The sequence below is a fragment of the Cyanistes caeruleus genome, chromosome 12 (assembly GCF_971803275.1).
Source record: "Cyanistes caeruleus chromosome 12, bCyaCae1.hap1.1, whole genome shotgun sequence".
NCBI lineage: Eukaryota > Metazoa > Chordata > Aves > Passeriformes > Paridae > Cyanistes > Cyanistes caeruleus.
Window position 1 is genome coordinate 21321300 of NC_141712.1, and position 17846 is coordinate 21339145.

Genomic DNA, 17846 nt, shown 5'->3' on the forward strand with positions numbered 1-17846 from the left:
GTGATGTCTGAGGGGCAGTGAGCCTTGTGGATAGAATGGTATCTTCCTGCTACTTGTAAAATCCAAACCCATCAGTTCCTCTTGGTCTGGTTATATATATACTGGGCATTCTTCCTTGCTAGGGATCTTCATTTGATTGTCTTTGGGTCAAATTTGGGTGCTTTCCTGGGGAAGTGTGTGTGTGCAGGAGCCTCTGACACCGGTGCTTTGAGAACATCCTCCTGGAAAGTGCCTCTGCAGGTGTTCCTGGGGTAAGTGGCTTTGGGAAGTGGATTTGGGTTCCCGAGTGCAGGAAGGACAGGTTTCCTTCTCTGTCTGTGCTGTTGTGTAGTGGGTAAATGCCAGCCTGCATTTTAGGACTGCTTAAGGAAATACTTGAGTGATGTGAAATAAAACAACCTGGGGAGTTTCTTCCCAGTAGAAACTTCCATGGGACTAAATTTCTAATTTCTGATAATGATGGTAAAGCAGAGTTCTTGGGGTTCATAACTTTTCCATTAAATTCACAAATATTCATCAGTTGGCTTCCAACAGCCCAAAGGAACCATTAATTAATATATCTGCATTTAACAGAAAGCTCTTTAAAAGGAATGGATGCAGACGAGGACCACACTGAAGCCTGAAGTGCCCACCGGGGTGGGAGCAGTGTCACAGCAGGACATGGAGCAGGGGCTGCTCCCACCCAGGAGCCCCCAGCAGCTGCACTCAGGCTCTCTGTGCTCTGAGCACTAAATCATGTCAGGATATTTTGTGAACAAACCCAAACTGCGCTGGAAAGCACCGCTGTGCTTTGGGGTTGGGGTTTCTCCCTCTCTTTAATCCTGTCAGGAGCCTGTGTATTTCCCCAGTGTCATCCTGCTCGCCAGCCACCCATCCTGAGTGGGAAAAGTGGGAAGAAAGCTGCTTCCATTTTAGCTTTCAGCTGAGTTTCTTGCCAGGCAGAGGCTGTGCAGGCGGCTGCTGTGCTCTGTGAGCTCCATCCACAGATTCACAGAAGCCCCTCCGAGCCAGCAGTGCCACGGTCCTGCCCAGAGCCCCCAGCCGCTGCCTCCCAATGTCCTTTTCCCTCAGGATTACGTGCAGGCTTTGGAAAATAGTTTTGTTTTGTTCTTATATTTGTACAAGACAGAAACTGGTGGTATTTACTGATTTAAGGTATTGCCATTGATAATTTTCGTTAAGCAAATTGCCATGAAGAATGAACACTGAGTGATTTTCATCCAGTTTTTACAACCTTGTCTTTATTCAGTGTATTTTCCTAATACATGCATGTGCTCAGATCTGTGTAACAAACAGTTCTGAAAGATAGCAAGGGACTTTAATAACAAATAAAAGAGCACTTCCCATTCAGCTCTGAATTGCCCACAGCTAAATTCAAGGGAACGTATCTGCAGCCGGAGCGAGCAGGCAGGGATGGGTTTAATCATTTAACCTCGGCATTACGAGCCAGGACGTTTGAAAATGCAGAGCGTGGGCTTTGCTTATTACTTATATGAATCACGTCTCTTTACTGCAAAAACCACCCTGGAAAGTGGCGTTCCCCTGCTAATGGTGGGCTTGATTTCCCTGTTTGTCAGGCTCACCCTCGGGAAAGAAAGGGAGAAGAACAGTGAAATTGTTTAAAATAGGGACATTTAATTTCTGTCAACAATTTGTTAATTATTGCTTTAAAAGAGAAGCTTCAGTGTGTCAGTAAATAGTGCTACAAAAGGCTTTTTAAGAGATCCCAAATTAAGCTGCTAACATTTCCCATTCTCAGATATCCTGATTAGATTAAATTATTTCTCCTGATTTTGCTCCCGAGCGAGCTGTGTCTGGTCAGATCAGAGCAGCTCAACGAAATTGCAGACAAACAGCGGCTGAGGGCAACGGTTGCACTTGGATTCAAACAAGGAAGTGTCAAGGTTCTCATTTTATGCAATATTTACTGAAATAAAATACCTTAGGAATGTAAAGGCTTCGATATCTCCTGCCTTTCCTGTGGCAAAACACTGTGTTTACAGTATTCTTCATTTTTGCAACTTGGAATAAAAATGAAATAACAAAAGGCCAGGTTGAATAGCTGCTTGTAAGCTATTCATGAAAATAGTTCCTAAAGTTTAAAATTGAACCAAGTCTAATTAATAGCAATATCTGCTGGACTCTTTTACCATAAAGAACAGAAAAGCAAATAATTTTAACTGATTGAAACTGAGTCCAGAATAAAGGTTTAGTCAGGGCTGCTGTTTTAAAATGGAAATGTTGTTGATTTTATTTGTCCTGCTGTAAATACTTTGAATCCAGGATTTTAACACCATTACAGAGAATTCACATCATGGTTTCAATCCTAAAACCCCTTGTGCCGTGCAGCAGGAGGCTCTGACTTTCGTTCTGAACTCAGGGCTATTATCAAAATTAGAAATGTCATTTTCTCCATTATTTTAATGGAAAGTTACCTTTGGAAGAATAAGTCCATTTTGACATGATATAAATGTTTTAAAATAAAAAAGCATTGAGGGAATCACAGAAACATTTTAATCTTAATTATTCATAAATAGCTACCTCAAGTCCATTTGAACAAAATGTCAGTTGACCAAGAAACATGCTTATTTTGCATGAGAAAAAAGGATATTTGGGCTGCAAGAGGAGGATTTATCAATGTAGATTTAACTTAAAATGAAACCTGCAAATCAGAACCAACCATCTATCATGAAAGTGCATTAACCTTACAGCATTTGCTGCTGAAAATTCAGCAACATTATGAAATTTTTAACTCTAACTAAGAAGGAAATGGCAAAGGACTCCTTTTACTTATCAAGAATTTAGCAGGAATTTTTTGATAAATTGATCTGAAATATTTGGAGGAGCTTGATCTAAAGGAAAAAAAACAACATTTAATATGTTATAATGGTAAAATTTTGAAATATAGCTAACACTTTTAAATATTTGAGCAGCTTCGTATTATTTTCCCCTGCCCTGCCCTTGAGAACTAAGTCCCCAGTGGATGTTTTGATATACTGGGCACTTTGCACTTAAACATTTCCTTTCTATAAAGACATCTAGAAAAAGACATGCCATTGGATTGCTAAATGCATTTTGTAGCAATTGATTGTTTTGTTCTTTTTAACTATGCAGATTAAAGTAATAAAAAAGGACTTTTTGGAGTTAGGGGAAGAATTAATTGTTCCCTTCAGCCCCTCTAGAACCCATAATTCCTGTGTTCATGCTGCCCTGCGTGGCTGCTGCTGTGTTTGTACATCCAGGTTTCATTGGCAGACCTAATTTCAGGATACATAATGCATGATTTTGAAACCAATTTGTTATTGTAATAAAATATTTTTCGGAATGCATGGTGGTACTGGAGAGGAGAATGTTAAATTATACATGTATTGTGGCCGAGCGCATTCATTTCGCTCGGTGTGCAGGTGAATCTCCCCGTGACCTTGGCACTCGCGGGGTAGCGCAGAATAACAATCGAATCCAGGATCGGAAATCCGACCATTTCCAAATATTAACAACTTCTTTCAAAGGAAATGCTGATTTCAGCAGTTATGGTAATGGAACATCAGTATATCTTTCAGAGAACTTAAAAAAAAAAAAAAAAAAAAAAAAAAGAAAAGGCATGATCTTAATAGGATTAAAAGCCAGGCTTTTTATTTTCAAAATGCTAATTTGTTTTCTGCATTCTGTTTTCATAGCAGGTCTTGTTAGGCAGCGCGCTGGGATCTAGAGGACACTGAGAGCTGCCAGAAATGCGTGGGTAATGATAGGAAAGCTACATAAAAGGTTTCTTTCTGATAGAAATTCTCTATTCCTCACAGGCTGCTTCCCCTCTCTGCGAGTTGGTTGGGGAAGCCAAACACAGAGAGGCTGGGGAGAGCGAGGGGAGAGCGTTTTGCCCTCCGTGGCTGCTCCGTGCATTCCACGTTTATTCCTTTCCCATTAAGGAGCAAACGGCGGGCATTAGGGGTGCGTTAATTGCCGCAGCCCGTGAGGCGCTGGGAGAGGAGCGGAGCGCGCGGCGCAGTTGGGCTGTGCGCGGCCGGGGCACCTGCCATCCTGGATCTGCTTCTGGGGCCGCACACTGGCGTGTGCCAGCACACACATCATCATTTACCATGGCGTTTCTTCGGCGATTCCTTTGATAGATTTCAATCCCGAAGCATCCTGCGAGAGCGCGGGCCCTTTGCAAGCTCCGCGGCTCGGCCGAGCCGTGCGGGCGCTGCCCGGGGCCGGCGGGACCCGGCCGGGGAGAGAGGGCTGGCACGGGCTGGGAACGGGCTGGCACGGGCTGGGAACGGGCTGGGAACGGGCTGGCACGGGCTGGGAACGGGCTGGGAACGGGCTGGCACGGGCTGGGAACGGGCTGGAACGGGCTGGGAACGGGCTGGGAACGGGCTGGCACGGGCTGGCACGGGCTGGGAACGGGCTGGCACGGGCTGGGAACGGGCTGGGAACGGGCTGGGAACGGGCTGGGACGGGCTGGGAACGGGCTGGAACGGGCTGGGAACGGGCTGGGAACGGGCTGGCACGGGCTGGCACGGGCTGGGAACGGGCTGGGAACGGGCTGGGAACGGGCTGGCACGGGCTGGGAACGGGCTGGGAACGGGCTGGGAACGGGCTGGCATGGGCTGGGAACGGGCTGGCACGGGCTGGGAACGGGCTGGGAACGGGCTGGGAACGGGCTGGCACGGGCTGGGAACGGGCTGGGAACGGGCTGGGAACGGGCTGGCACGGGCTGGGAACGGGCTGGGACGGGCTGGGAACGGGAACGGGAAGGGAACGGGAAGGGAACGGGAAGGGGCTGGGAAGGGGCTGGGAACGGGCTGGGAACGGGCTGGCACGGGCTGGGAACGGGCTGGGAACGGGCTGGGACGGGCTGGCACGGGCTGGGAACGGGCGGGCACGGGCTGGGAACGGGAACGGGAAGGGGCTGGGAAGGGGCTGGGAAGGGGCTGGGAACGGGAAGGGGCTGGGAACGGGCACGGCGCTGCAGAGCCGCTGCTGCAGGCGCGGGGACAGCCGTGCGGGCTGATGAAAACCATTTGCGGCAATCAAGAGGGGCAGGTAATTTTGGAGGCAGATTTGTTTTGTAAATGAGGTGTTCCATTTGGGCAGCAGCACACCTGGCGAGCAGGGCTGTGCTCGGGACAGCTTGCTTTAATTCCCCGCCACTTAGGGGATATTTCTTCAGCCCACAAACTGCCGTTTTAATGCCTTCGTGGAGGCATAAAACATAACAAAAATTCAGGGATTTTATATTCCCAACTTCAAAACTTTCATCCAAAAGGGAAAAAGGATCAAAAGGAAAAGGTGGTGCGTTTCATGTTCTCTTGTGGTTTTAATACTTGTTAACTGACCTATAAACTGAGTTTTCCAAGTAAGGAAACGTGAGGGAATTTTATTACAGAAAAATCTACTGTGAATCATCCCCAGCTGCTTGTAGAGATAGGAGAGACTTTTCCACGCTGCTTTCCAGGGTGATGGATGCCGTCTCCTCACCTTTCCTTTGTTTCCATACAACACTCTGCATCCATGGCCGTATTGCTCTTTTTGTTTACTGCGTCTCTGAATATTTTTTCTCATTTAGAGGAGCTGCTTTGGGCTTTCAGCTAAAGGAAAGAGAATCACATCAAATCATGTTATTTTTGCCCGATTATTTCCTCAGTGCAGGCCAGTTTGTATCATCGTGATGCTTACAAGTACCTCGCGTGTCCTTGGATCCAAAGGACTTTTTGAATCCTGGCTGCTAAGATTTCACAGGTGATCGTGGAGCCTGTTGCTGTGTTAATGATAGGATCGTATCTGGATGTGGAAGTAGAGGTGCTGGGAAACTTCTAAATCTTTAGTTCTGTGAAAAAGAATTCTAATTGTTATTAGGACGATAAAAATTATTAATGCACTGAGCGAGGCAATGCCTAGAGAGAGATGTCTGGGACCCTTCAGGCTGAATTCTTCTGATCAGCGTGTTGTGTGTTCTGTGTGTGCCCAGCACAGGAACCCTGGCAGGGGCCTCGGCTACCACAGTATTGCAAAATAGAATAAATCATAATAATGGCCAAACCATGTTGCTGTTGGAATGCACAGCCTTCTGCTGAGCACTTAAGATGGTTGTCGGGGAACGCCAGCTCCGTCAGCTCCGTAATGGCAATCACAGCAGCTGGGGAGAAAAGCTGTAATGCTGAGAGAACTGAAGCATTCAAGAGCCCCTGTCTTGTTTTGAATAGAGAGGCAGGAGGGAAAGGAAATTACCTGAGCTGTACCCCCAGGTCCCTGTGGAACTGCAGGAGGCACCAGGAGAGATGTGCAGGAGGAGTGGCTCTGTGACACACAGGACTGGCTGACCCGAGGATTTGTCAGCATCTGAAAAGCTCTGAAATCAGGAAGAAAAGAGCAAATGCAGGGCTGAGGTTCCTTCTGCAGGGAGAGGAGGGCTCTCCGTGGCAGGCAGTGCCCACTGTGGGCTGTTGGGATGGGAGGCTGTGTCTGGGCCTTGGCTCCATCACACCCATTCCCAGGGGTTTCTCCAGCACGTTCCGGTTCTCACTGTGCTGTTCCAGTGATCCCACAGCACACACATGTTGTTGCTAAAACACCAAACATATCTGTTAGTTTTTATATCACATGCCATTTCTCAGAAGCAGCAAACTCCTGATTTTGTGAGTAGGGGGTTTTGTTCTATTTATCCTCTGGCTCAGGCCACGTGAAGGCTCATTTGGGTTATTAGCAAAAAGGGTTGGAGCTATGGTTTATGTAACAGCATTTGGGTAATTACCTGAATTAGGAATTGTTCTTTTCAGTTCCACACGTAGCAAAGTGTTCTAGGCCGGCAAGTCATGACAGTGGTTTCAGACCTCCAGGTTTATGTTGTATCAGGACAGCCACTGTGTTTGCAGGAAGGATTTTCTGCTTATCTGTCTGTGCTGGTGTGGGAACTTTGCTACAGGGTGGATTCTCAAGTATCACTTAACATCAATCCATTTCCTTAAGATGGTTGATAATGTGGTTTGTATTTCACAACTCATAAATAGGCCACATCTCTTAGCGAGGTTTTGAGAAGAGCCAGCCAAAGGCTTCACACCCAAGTTGCCTTAGAGCTGCGTTTTCCCTCAGAGTCCTGCTCTGGGGGTCCCGTGCTGCTCTGGGGGTCCTGTGCTGCTCTGGGGGTCCCTGGGCTCTGGGAGTCCCGTGCTGCTCTGGGGGTCCCTGGGCTCTGGGGGTCCCTGGGCTCTGGGGGTCCCTGGGCTCTGGGGATGGGAAGCCGTGTGTCCCCGTTGTGCTGTGATCCTGTGCTGGGTCTGTGCCGGGCTGGGTCACTCCAGGAATCGCCGTGCTGTGCGAGGCACCAGCAGACTGAAGCCAGGTTTGAAGCTGGGCCCAGAGGCACCGAGGCACCACGGGAAGCGCTTTCAGAGGCAAACTGCTCAGACTGAGGAATTCTTGAATTCCCTGAATTTCCGGCTGATTCCCGGAACCATGCAGAAGGATCCGCACTAAGTCTCTACTACTGATTTGACTAATGCTTAGTTTTACAGGTCCCTGTTTTGTGGAGCTGCTCAAAGGTGGTTTCCCTTAGATGTTCAAAAATAACTGTGAGGTTGGACAGAAATTTGACTTTTTAGGTTTATATTCTTCAGTTCTGTTGAACTTTGGTCTTATGTGGGGCACAGAGTATTCTCTTCTCATTTTTCAAAAGAGAAGTATAAATACATTTCAGGGTACAGAAGAGGCACTGAGAACTGTAGCTGTCATTCAGTAAGGCAGAGCAGAGAAAAAGGCCATCTCAACATACCCAGAAAAAAGTGGAAGAAAAAATGTTGAAATGTAGAAGCTTTCATAGTCAAATACACTGCTGAAGTGTCTAAGTGAAAACATGGAGATGAGTAAGTTTTAATTCAGCTGTGGTGGGTTCGATCCTCATTGCTTCTGGGTTCACTGTGTGGAAGTTTTATTTTGTTTTATTTTATTTTATCTTTCTCGTTTAGAGAAAACAGCAATGCTGTAAGAGCACCCCAGGGTCACAGCGGCTGCTTACTGTGGGCTGTGAAAGCTCTGCTGGTATCTCGCCGCTCTTCACAGGGGAAAGACAAGGAAAAAGGTTTCTAACAGACAGAACCAAATGGGATTTTTCCTGGAGATGAAAAGTAAAATGTAACAAGCACATTTAATTTTTCCCCTTCTAGGCGGCGTTTAATAAAACGGCACCCTGCAATGGAACAGATAATGTTTGTCTTATAAAACCCAACAGCCAGTTCCTTTTTTTAAACACAGATCTGCTGGCTGGGCTTTGTTGTGGGCCGGGGACTGACAAGTTTGCAGATGCTACAGCTTGTTACCTAATCAGAGCCAGATGCTGCTCCCCGGTGACTTTCTCACTGCCACCAGGCCCTCACCCATCGAGGGGACGCAGTTCACCACGGGCCTGTCTGTGCTGGGAAGCCTTTCTGAATTTTTTGTTATCTGGAGTCTCTGTTTGTTTTTAATTGAAGGGGGTTTGCACTGGCCGAGATAGAGGCGAGTGAATGGGAGAGGTAATGTGAGCGAGGCTGATGTCCACTGGACATCTGTTTAAATTCAGCAGTCAGGCACACAGAGCAGCCTCTGTGCCTTTAGTTTGTTGTCAGGAAATGGCCTGCAGCAAAATGAGAGTATTTGATTTGAGAATTCATTAGATAATTCTGTATGTTATACTTCAAATAATACATAGGCCTGAGAGAATGTTTTAAGTAAAGTTAAACATTTCAGTGTGGCTGTGGTGGCTGTCAGGTGGTTCCAGCACCGGGGCACAGGGAGGTTCCTGCCCCCTCTGAGCTGCAAATCAAGTTCAGTATTCTGTCTGCCTTCTTAAAAAGGTAGCAAAGGAATTTGGATTCTAGGAAGTCAGGGCTGTTTGTCTGAGATCATTATTTGGTTCAGCACCTTTTGCAGCCCTTTTCTTTCTCCCACCGACCGGAATGCTCAGTGCTTCATGCCGCTGTCAGCGGTGCCCGAGCGCTGCAGGTTTAATTGACTTGTTACCATCTGCTCTGGAAATGGGAACTTTGCAGCTCATGTGCATTGTGGTGGGTGTTTCTTGGGCTAAATATGGTGTGACAAGAAAAGGGGCATCCCTCCCCATGCCCAGTGATGCCAGAGGTGTCAGGCACTGCACAGTGACAGAGATGTTTGTTCTCCGAGCTGCGTTCGCGTGTGGAATTTTCCTCGTGCCAAACCACTGCGATGTGAAATGTTCAGGAGTGGCTCCTGTTTACAGAGGGATCTGCTTTCTTTCTTTCTCTCTAGAAGAAACCTGTTATGCAGTGGGTAATAAAACTAAAAATAAAGATCAGAGCCAATGGAAATGCTGTAATGTTTCTCGGCAGAAGCATTAGAAGCTGCCCATAAACCATGAGGCATTCAGAAATTTGCACCCTATTATTGTGCCCTCCAGCCCCTCTGGAATCTCTTTTCTCCAACAGATTTGTTGTATTCCCAACACCTTTGCACTGTGGGTTGTGCATCTGCGCCTCGAGCTCCTGACACCCGGCGGGGGGGATTTGTCCTGGGTCCTTCACACTGCCACTGCTCCAGGGTGAGTTTGAACTCAGCTCCTGCCTTCCCCCGGAGCCAGAGAGGGGCTGGAATATGCAATGGTTAATGAGCAGCTTGGGAGAAGCCTTGGTTGGATCTGTGCAGCTGAGAGTAGTGGTAACTCTGATTTGTCTTACAGTGGGGTCATATTTGGGACTTTCGAGCTGTGCTTTCCCAGACCGTGCACCATCTCGTGATTTGCTCTTTGGAGTTCTGTCCGTTTGTTTGGGGTTTTTTTGTGTTTTGGGGTTTCTTCCCCCAACATTTTGTGCCACTGTCTTTCCTATAAAGCTGTTTCATTTCCAGGATTTATTTCCCCTTTGTCATCTTTAATAGCCGATATTTTTCTGTGTCCATCTGGCTACTGTTCAGAGCAGTCCCTAAGCCGGAATCCATCGTGAGTCAGTTCGTGCCTTTCCCTCACTTGGTTATTTCACAGCCGCTGCTCTTCGCAGAGAGGCTCCGCTCTTAAACAAACCCCATCTCTGCAGAGAGCTGGCAGGAGGAGCGAGGAAGGTTTGCAAACTCATCCTCCCCAAACAAATCCCCCTGAAGAGTTAAATTAAGTCACCTCCCGAGCGCTGCCCTTCCCTCCGGCACCCTGAGCCCCCGGGTTTTCTCGGGAGAACAATAAACCATCTTCTCTTCTTTTGGTGCCTGTCCAGTGTGGAAAGAGAAAGATGAGGTCAAAGTGGCAGGCTGTACAGCTTGCTTTTGAGCCAAACAGATGGTGAAGGTTAAGTGACAGCTCTGTGACTGCCTCTTTTGAAGTAATTGGAGATAATTTGTATTTTGAATCAGAACTTGACCACTGTCAGAAGGGAAGAAGGTTAATATGTAAACGATTTTACATTAGCCCCTGTTTCTTGGGATTTTTGCTCCCTCCCACCCCCCCTCGGATTCTTGTTTCTATAATCCTTGCTCCAGGCTATTGGTAAGATTGTCTTTGAGCTCGGTGTGACTCGGCCTAGGCTGCAGTTGTTATGAAAGCCAACAACAGCTTATTAAGGCCAGGGATAATCTCTGCTACTGATGCATTGTTGCTTTCCTGCAGTCCAGTGAGGGCTTGGAAACAAGACTGGAAATTCAGTTCTAACAGGGGAGGTTGACAGAGAAATACCCAAAATATGTCTTGTTTCTGAAGCTGGACCCATTTTTCAGATTATTCTGTGTGGTTAAGAAGCTCCCCTGAACTTCTCTCATGATCAGCAATGGAAATTTGATTTGGGCTTCCTCCTCTCGCGTGGGATATTTTTTTGGCTTTCAGCAGACTCCTGTTTATTTACTTAGAGTACAGAACATACTGTATGTGTTGTGTTTGCTGATGCTTTCCTGGTGGGAAGCAGAATATTTCTAGAGCCTGATTTCAGAGTGGTAGAGGAGCTGCCAAGTTGCTTCTCGGTGATTCTTGTTGCTACAACAGTTGCACCCTGGTCCTACAGGTTGTCTGCAAGTACCACATGCAAGAGCAAGTGATGATGTGCTGGGGGTTCTGTACTTGGTCCTTTTGTTTTTTCCATGTGGGAACTGAAAGGACCTTCTAGGGAAAGAAGCTGTAAAGTCACCTTCATCCAGCATCCCTGTGTAAGGAAACCCAGCAGTGGTTTCACAGCTATTTAAATCCTGCAGCTTGGATTTCTGGATGAACTTAATGTAATGTAGCAGTTGGTAGGCAGAGACACCTGAGAATTCTGGTTGGGAGGTAACTCGGACCTTTCTGTGGACTAGAGTCATAGAATATTGGATATTCTGGATCATCACAGCCAGCTCCTCACTGAGACATTAGTAGCCAGGTTGTTTTGTCCTGGCCCAATTCTTGCATACAGAACTCGAGATGCTGGTGGAGAGGCCATCAATGCAGAGTCTGGGGTGTTTCTGTGCATTTAAGTGCTGGTTGCTCAGAAGCAGAGAAGGCAATATTGTATTTTATTCACATACATCAGCTTGATTATGAAACACATTTTTTCACTAACTTGAAGAAGAAAAAGGAGATACTGGCTTGTTATTTCTGCCTTTTTCTTAACCAGGCAAAGTAAAGAAATGGTTGCAAAACCTTTAGAAGCATTCAAGTACCTCGGTGACTTTCATCAGATGTTCTCTGTACAAGAAAAAGAAAAAAAATCGTTCTATCTTTTTATTTTTACTTTGCTTTAATCTTATTTGATGATGTCTCAACAGGCTGGGACATGCTTTCTTGGATGGCAATTTCACTGCACCATATGTGTCTCTCACTAGATAGCAGAGTGAAATGAGTCTTGGCAGGAAGAGAACTAAACACATCGACAAAGAAAAGAAAAAAATTATTTACTTAACTCCCTGTTGCCTGCATACATTTTTCCCTGGGACTGCATCTGGTACAACAATGCAAAGTTGGCTTCTTATAAACGTGTGTCTGAGGCACAGTCCCACACTGATCCCTTTCTCTTGCCACCCATGCTGGTTGTTTGGGTTTTACCTAGTGAATTTTCCTGAATTAAATGTTTCATTAGCTAGCGGTGACCAAGCTAAGAAAAAAGAAAATCTGGTTTTACCTGTGAATTTATGTTGCTTGTGGTCTCAGAGGGAGAGCTGGTCTTTCCTTGGCTCCAAAAAGGATTTGGTCATTCTCAGGAAGAAATAAAAGAAGTTGCCAATATTAAATTCCTGCCCAAGTCGGGCATTCTTCTGGTGAGCTGCAGGCCTGGTGTTCAGACTCTGTGGGGAACAGAAGCAGGATCAGGCCGGGCTCAGCCCCACGAGCTCCCAGCAATGGAGGGAGATTGTGGATATTTATTGTGCTTGAAAAAAGATTCCAGTTTGGGCTGATAAGTTTGGAAAATTTACACTGGATATGTTTCAAAGTAAGGACAAGGAATCTCTCTGGGTTGAAATAGTGGAAAGTGTGTTTGGATGTTACAATCAATCAACCAAGCAAAATGTTTTGCATTTGACTCACAGGTGGGATAAATGCCACGGTGCTGCTGCGGTGGCACTCCCAGCGTGTGCCCCAGGGGCTGGGGCTGAGCCACAGTTCCCACTCACCCAAAAAACCTCAGCCCTGTTTATTCCAAGGAAACCATCTCTGACTCCGTGTTCCGAGGGCTCCGCTCTGTGTGGGGTGGTGCTCACATCGGCTCTCGGGGACGACTTCCCAACCCTCAGTAAAATCTGTATTTGTACACTCGGATATTTGGGAGGAAAATCAATACAGGTTCTGCAGTGACCTTGCTGGTTAGCACAGAAGTGTCTGGCAAAAATGAGAACAGAGGAACACACAGGTGATTTGCAAAAGATAAAATGGAAAAGGAACAAGCAGGTTTATGGTGTTTAAGGAAATCCACAATTAAAAACAATGGAGTGGTCACATAGGCTTTTAGACACCATATGAAAAGATAGGAAAGGGGAGAAAAAAAGAATGCTTTGAAGCATGAACAGTGCAGAGATTCCCACAGAAGCACGGTGGGATTCACAGCAGGTGCAGCACACAGGTAACGGTGCGGGGCAGGCACACGGAGCAGAACTGCCTGGAGAGTGTTTGGCAGGGCCGAGCTGTGCTGTGCAGGGACGGGCTTAACACTCAGGTGGACGTGAAAATTGAGACCGTGTGGATGCAACCTTTGGGGTTTTCTTATGTACTGAAAAACATTTTTAATTTGTGCTCCTTCTAAATAGAGCGGTCGGAAATATTTTTTAAAATCCTTTTTTTCACAGTGTCTTTTCCCAAGGTTGTAGCTGTTTTATAGAATATATATAGAATATAAACTGACTGTCACAGGGAGAGCTCAGTGATTGTTGGAATGTAATTGCTGTATAGGTTCAGGGGTCAAAGGTCCCTTCTGTCTGGTGAAGTTTGGAGCTTTCTGCTCGTCCCCGTGTGGCCGGTGTGACCGAGCCGGTCAGGGCAGGCTTTGTGCACACTCAGGGCTGGTTTTTGTTGTGCCAGCCCGTCCCCGGCAGTGGCTCCGTGCCCCGCAGCGTGCCAGGGCTGCGGGTTTGGTGCTGCACAGCTGGCACGGGCTGCGCTCCCAGAGTCACCACAGGCCCTGGTCTGCCCCTGACATTCTCCCAGTTGCACAAAATGCTGACATTGGTGCCTGGGTGCCGGGCTCAGGCTTTTCCCTGCCGCTTCCCCTTGTGCTGGCTCGGCTCTGCAGGGACAGCACCCACAGGCCTGGGCCCTGCCTGGGCTGGCACCCTCCACAGAGCCACCCTTCCTCCTGCCCCCCGACACCTCCCGGTGCCCACAGGCCCCTGCCAGGCAGGACAGCCTTCCAGAGAAGGCAGTGAGCTGTGGGAAGGACGCCGAGCCGGGAATTCCCACAGAAGCTCTGGCGATCCAAAGGGGAAGGCGCCCGGAGCGTCAGTGAAGAGCTGCTGTGTCCCGCGTTTCCAGAGGCCTGTTCTGCTGCAGCTAAATGAAAATATTTATAGAAAATATACATCGCTTGTATTCCTAAATATTCGATGTGGAAATTGATCCGTGCAGCGATGGCTGTGCAGCTGCTTGAAATGGAAATGCAGCGGGGAAGATGTGAGGGAAGCGGAGCACACGGAGGAGCCGTGGGTGAAGCTGGGGGCAGCGGTGCCGGCTCCCCCCTGACAGCGGCCTGTGCATCCGCAGGCCCGGGGAGCCACAAAGCACAGCCCTCCCCGCCAGCTGGGGACAGGGCTTGCTGCAAAAATAGCCCTGCTTTTCCCCCTGCTCTGCTTTTTCTTTCCACCTTCTGATGAACTAAATGATTCCTTATCTAGAGCCCTCGTGCCCCGGGAGCGTGCACTCCCCGAGAATTCCGGACTGTTCGTGCTGTTTGAAAGTAACAGCTCCTACAGGAGAAAATGAAAGTTGGAATTCTTCTTTATCTTTATTATTATTTTAATCAGAATGAAAACCTATAAACTATATAAAAATACATAAATACAAAAGAAAAATAAAAAATATTCTGACTCGTTGAGCAAAAGCCATTACCTGGGGGGTAGGAAAAAACCCTCTGGTTCTTGGTTTCATCCGAACACAGCATTAACTGAGTTAGTCAGAAACGTGTCACAAAATTGTTGTGGCTTTTTCAATGGCTTTTTATAAATATGTCTTGAAATCTGAGCGTGTTCTGCAGCTTAGACAATGCATTATGCCGAAAAGGATGTTTCTTTTGTTAAAAGCTTTTAAGGTTGAACTGAAAATACAAATCAGATCGGAATAATCTGGATTATACTTACATATTCTTTGGCTGTGTTGTTTTTTGTTGACTATTAGGTTAAAAGAAAATCTCAGTGTTTAATGTTTTTATTGATAAAGTATCTAATATTAAGAAGTAGGTTTTATTTAAATTAAATTTATACAAATTATTTAGCTATTGTAAAATTGCTGCATGTGTATGCTCATGTATATGTGCAAATATAGGTATACTCCTATATTGTATGTAAACCCTTAAATTTTTAGGAGGAAGTTTCCTTCCAGGAGAGCTGTTCAAGGACCTGTCAGTTCCCCACTTGTGCGGACCGTTTAAAATTCTATATAATTTTCTGGTTTAATGCAGTATCATTTAATTCTCTAGAGAAAAAGAGATAAGGTGTTAAAATTGGGATAAAAGCTTCCAAATACTAGAAAATTTGCTGTCAAACCCAGGGCCCTTTTTACTGGCAGAAACTTAAGAAAGTAAATACTAATAAGCTCACATGCAACAACAACAAAAAATAAGATATAATTTCTTTAAGTAATACAAATGCAATTATCAATACTTGATAAGAAGACAGCTAAGATTGACTCTTGTGGTAATTTTTTTGGTTTTGGCTAATGAATGCAGAGTCAATACTTTGGAACTGGATTTCTTCTCCCAAGAATTGTTCTCTGGATCAGGAAAAGTGGTGTATTTAGTTTTTTCCCTTTTGGTTATTTTCTTTTCTAAGAACATGGAGTGAAATAAGCGGCCCTGGCACGTTGGCCGGGATGTGTTTAGGGGATGTTCCCCAGTTGTGTTTGCAGCAGTGGTGGCTGCAGGCTCTGCTGTCCCCGTGTACCTGCGGTGGCTGTGGGCAGTGCCTGCCTGTGACAGCGACACGGCAGCCCTGGGGTGGGGACCGAGGGCAGGGGTGGCAGTGACCCGCGGGCACACCGAGAGGAGGGATGGGCAGGGATGGACAGGGATGGGCAGGGATGGGCAGAGATGGGCAGGGATGGACAGGGATGGACAGGGATGGGCAGGGATGGACAGGGATGGGCAGAGATGGACAGGGATGGGCAGGGATGGCTGTGACCCACGGGCACACCGAGGGCAGGGATGGACAGGGATGGGCAGGGATGGGCAGGGATGGACAGGGATGGACAGGGATGGGCAGGGATGGACAGGGATGGACAGGGATGGACAGGGATGGACAGGGATGGGCAGGGATGGGCAGGGATGGACAGGGATGGGCAGGGATGGGCAGGGATGGACAGGGATGGACAGGGATGGGCAGGGATGGACAGGGATGGGCAGAGATGGACAGGGATGGGCAGGGATGGCTGTGACCCACGGGCACACCGAGGGCAGGGATGGACAGGGATGGGCAGGGATGGGCAGGGATGGACAGGGATGGACAGGGATGGGCAGGGATGGACAGGGATGGACAGGGATGGACAGGGATGGGCAGGGATGGACAGGGATGGGCAGGGATGGACAGGGATGGGCAGGGATGGACAGGGATGGGCAGGGATGGGCAGGGATGGACAGGGATGGACAGGGATGGGCAGGGATGGCTGTGATCCACGGGCACACCGAGGGCAGGGGTGGACAGGGATGGACAGGGATGGCTGTGACCCACGGGCACACCGAGGACAGCAGCACAGAGCAGTGCCCTGTGCCGGCAGCACAGACACGCTCGGGAGCAGTGTCCAGCCTGTCCTGTCAGCTTTATTGTCCGCTCCATCAAGGGGTCTGACGGTCAGCGGAGGGGCCGAGCGCGTCCCCGGGGGCTGCCATTAAGCGAGCGGACTTGTTTAAGCTCCCGCGGGGTGGCTGCGGCCACTGGAGCCGCTGGAGCCGCCGGGAGCCGCCGGGAGCCGCCGGGAGCCGCTGCCCTCCCCGCCGGGAGCCGCTGCCCTCCCCGCCCCGGGGCGGCCCCGGCCGGGAGGCGCCGCTCGGTGCCCGGGCCCGATCAAAGCTCCGCAAACGCTTGGGAACGTCCAGCGCCGCCTGCTCGGCCCGGCCCGGCCCGGCGTGTGAGGCACAGCGGCTGCTGAGCTCGGGAACCCCGCTGGAATCCCCCTGGAATCCCGCTGGAACCCCGCTGGAACCCCGCTGGAATCCCGCTGGAATCCCCCTGGAATCCCGCTGGAATCCCGCTGGAATCCCGCTGGAATCCCGCTGGAACCCCGCTGGAATCCCGCTGGAATCCCCCTGGAATCCCGCTGGAATCCCGCTGGAATCCCGCTGGAATCCCGCTGGAATCCCGCTGGAATCCCCCTGGAATCCCGCTGGAATTTCACGGCAATTCGGGAGTGCGGGACCCGCAGGCCCCGAGCAGGGCTGGGGCGGAGCTCGGGCTCGGAATTCATCGCTAAGTTTTATTCCAAACTGTAAATTCTAACAATGCGAGAAAATCTCATTCCATCACCGAGCCGGGAATGCTTCAATCCTAGAATGAGATTGCTAACAAAAAGTGCAAAAAAATGCAGCTGTGGACCTTTGGGTAGTTTGTGCACAGGGTTTTTCATATTCATCTTACATATATCGTTTATTTCCTGGATGATTTTAAAGTGTTTTCTGTTGGAAAATAAAGAGATGTTTTCTGCATATCGAATTGTTACCTGAAAATACATTTTGGTTTTTTTCCTAATTGAACCAAACATGCTGCACACGAATATTTTCTGAGTAACAATTTTGTATTATAATAGATTTATATTGTTTAATTTTTTCATTTTAAAAACCCCACCATTTCTTCAAATATTTTGAAGAAAAAACCCACAAAAACACTTTTTTAAAATTTCTAAGTGAAGAAAATGCCTTTGACTGGGCTTGTTCCTGCTGTAGTGACAGAGAGCAGGGGAGGCTCTAAATCTGCTTTTCCAAGGCAAGCTAAAGATGGAAATTGTGAGAGAAAATGAGCCAAATAATATGATTTTTGATAGGTGTTTGTAGTTTGTCAAAGCTTTTTGTCATTCAGATGACTAATTTGTATAAATAAGTCTGAAAACACTTTGTATTAACATAATTATTTACATAAACTATCGTTATTTTTCTGCTTTCATTAACAATTTTTTTGTTTAGTTTCAGATCCGCTGTAGTAAATACTTTGTGCATATTTATATGCTGCTGAGTGTTGTCTTGAAAATGTTTGATAGT

The 17846-nt window shown here is 47.7% G+C and overlaps 1 protein-coding gene and 1 long non-coding RNA gene across 7 annotated transcripts in view; one reads left to right on the forward strand and one right to left on the reverse strand.

Annotated features, from left to right (window-relative positions):
• The window catches only part of ZFHX3 (zinc finger homeobox 3), a 487194-nt gene that overhangs the window by 201455 nt on the left and 267893 nt on the right, over window positions 1–17846 (forward strand). The gene's annotated exons all lie outside the window — the stretch shown is intronic.
• On the reverse strand, window positions 5298–6352 carry LOC147650916 (uncharacterized). The gene is made up of 3 exons (XR_015275519.1): window positions 6232–6352; window positions 5686–5830; window positions 5298–5591 (listed from the first exon to the last, which is right to left on the reverse strand). It is a non-coding gene; the product is annotated as an uncharacterized LOC147650916 (long non-coding RNA).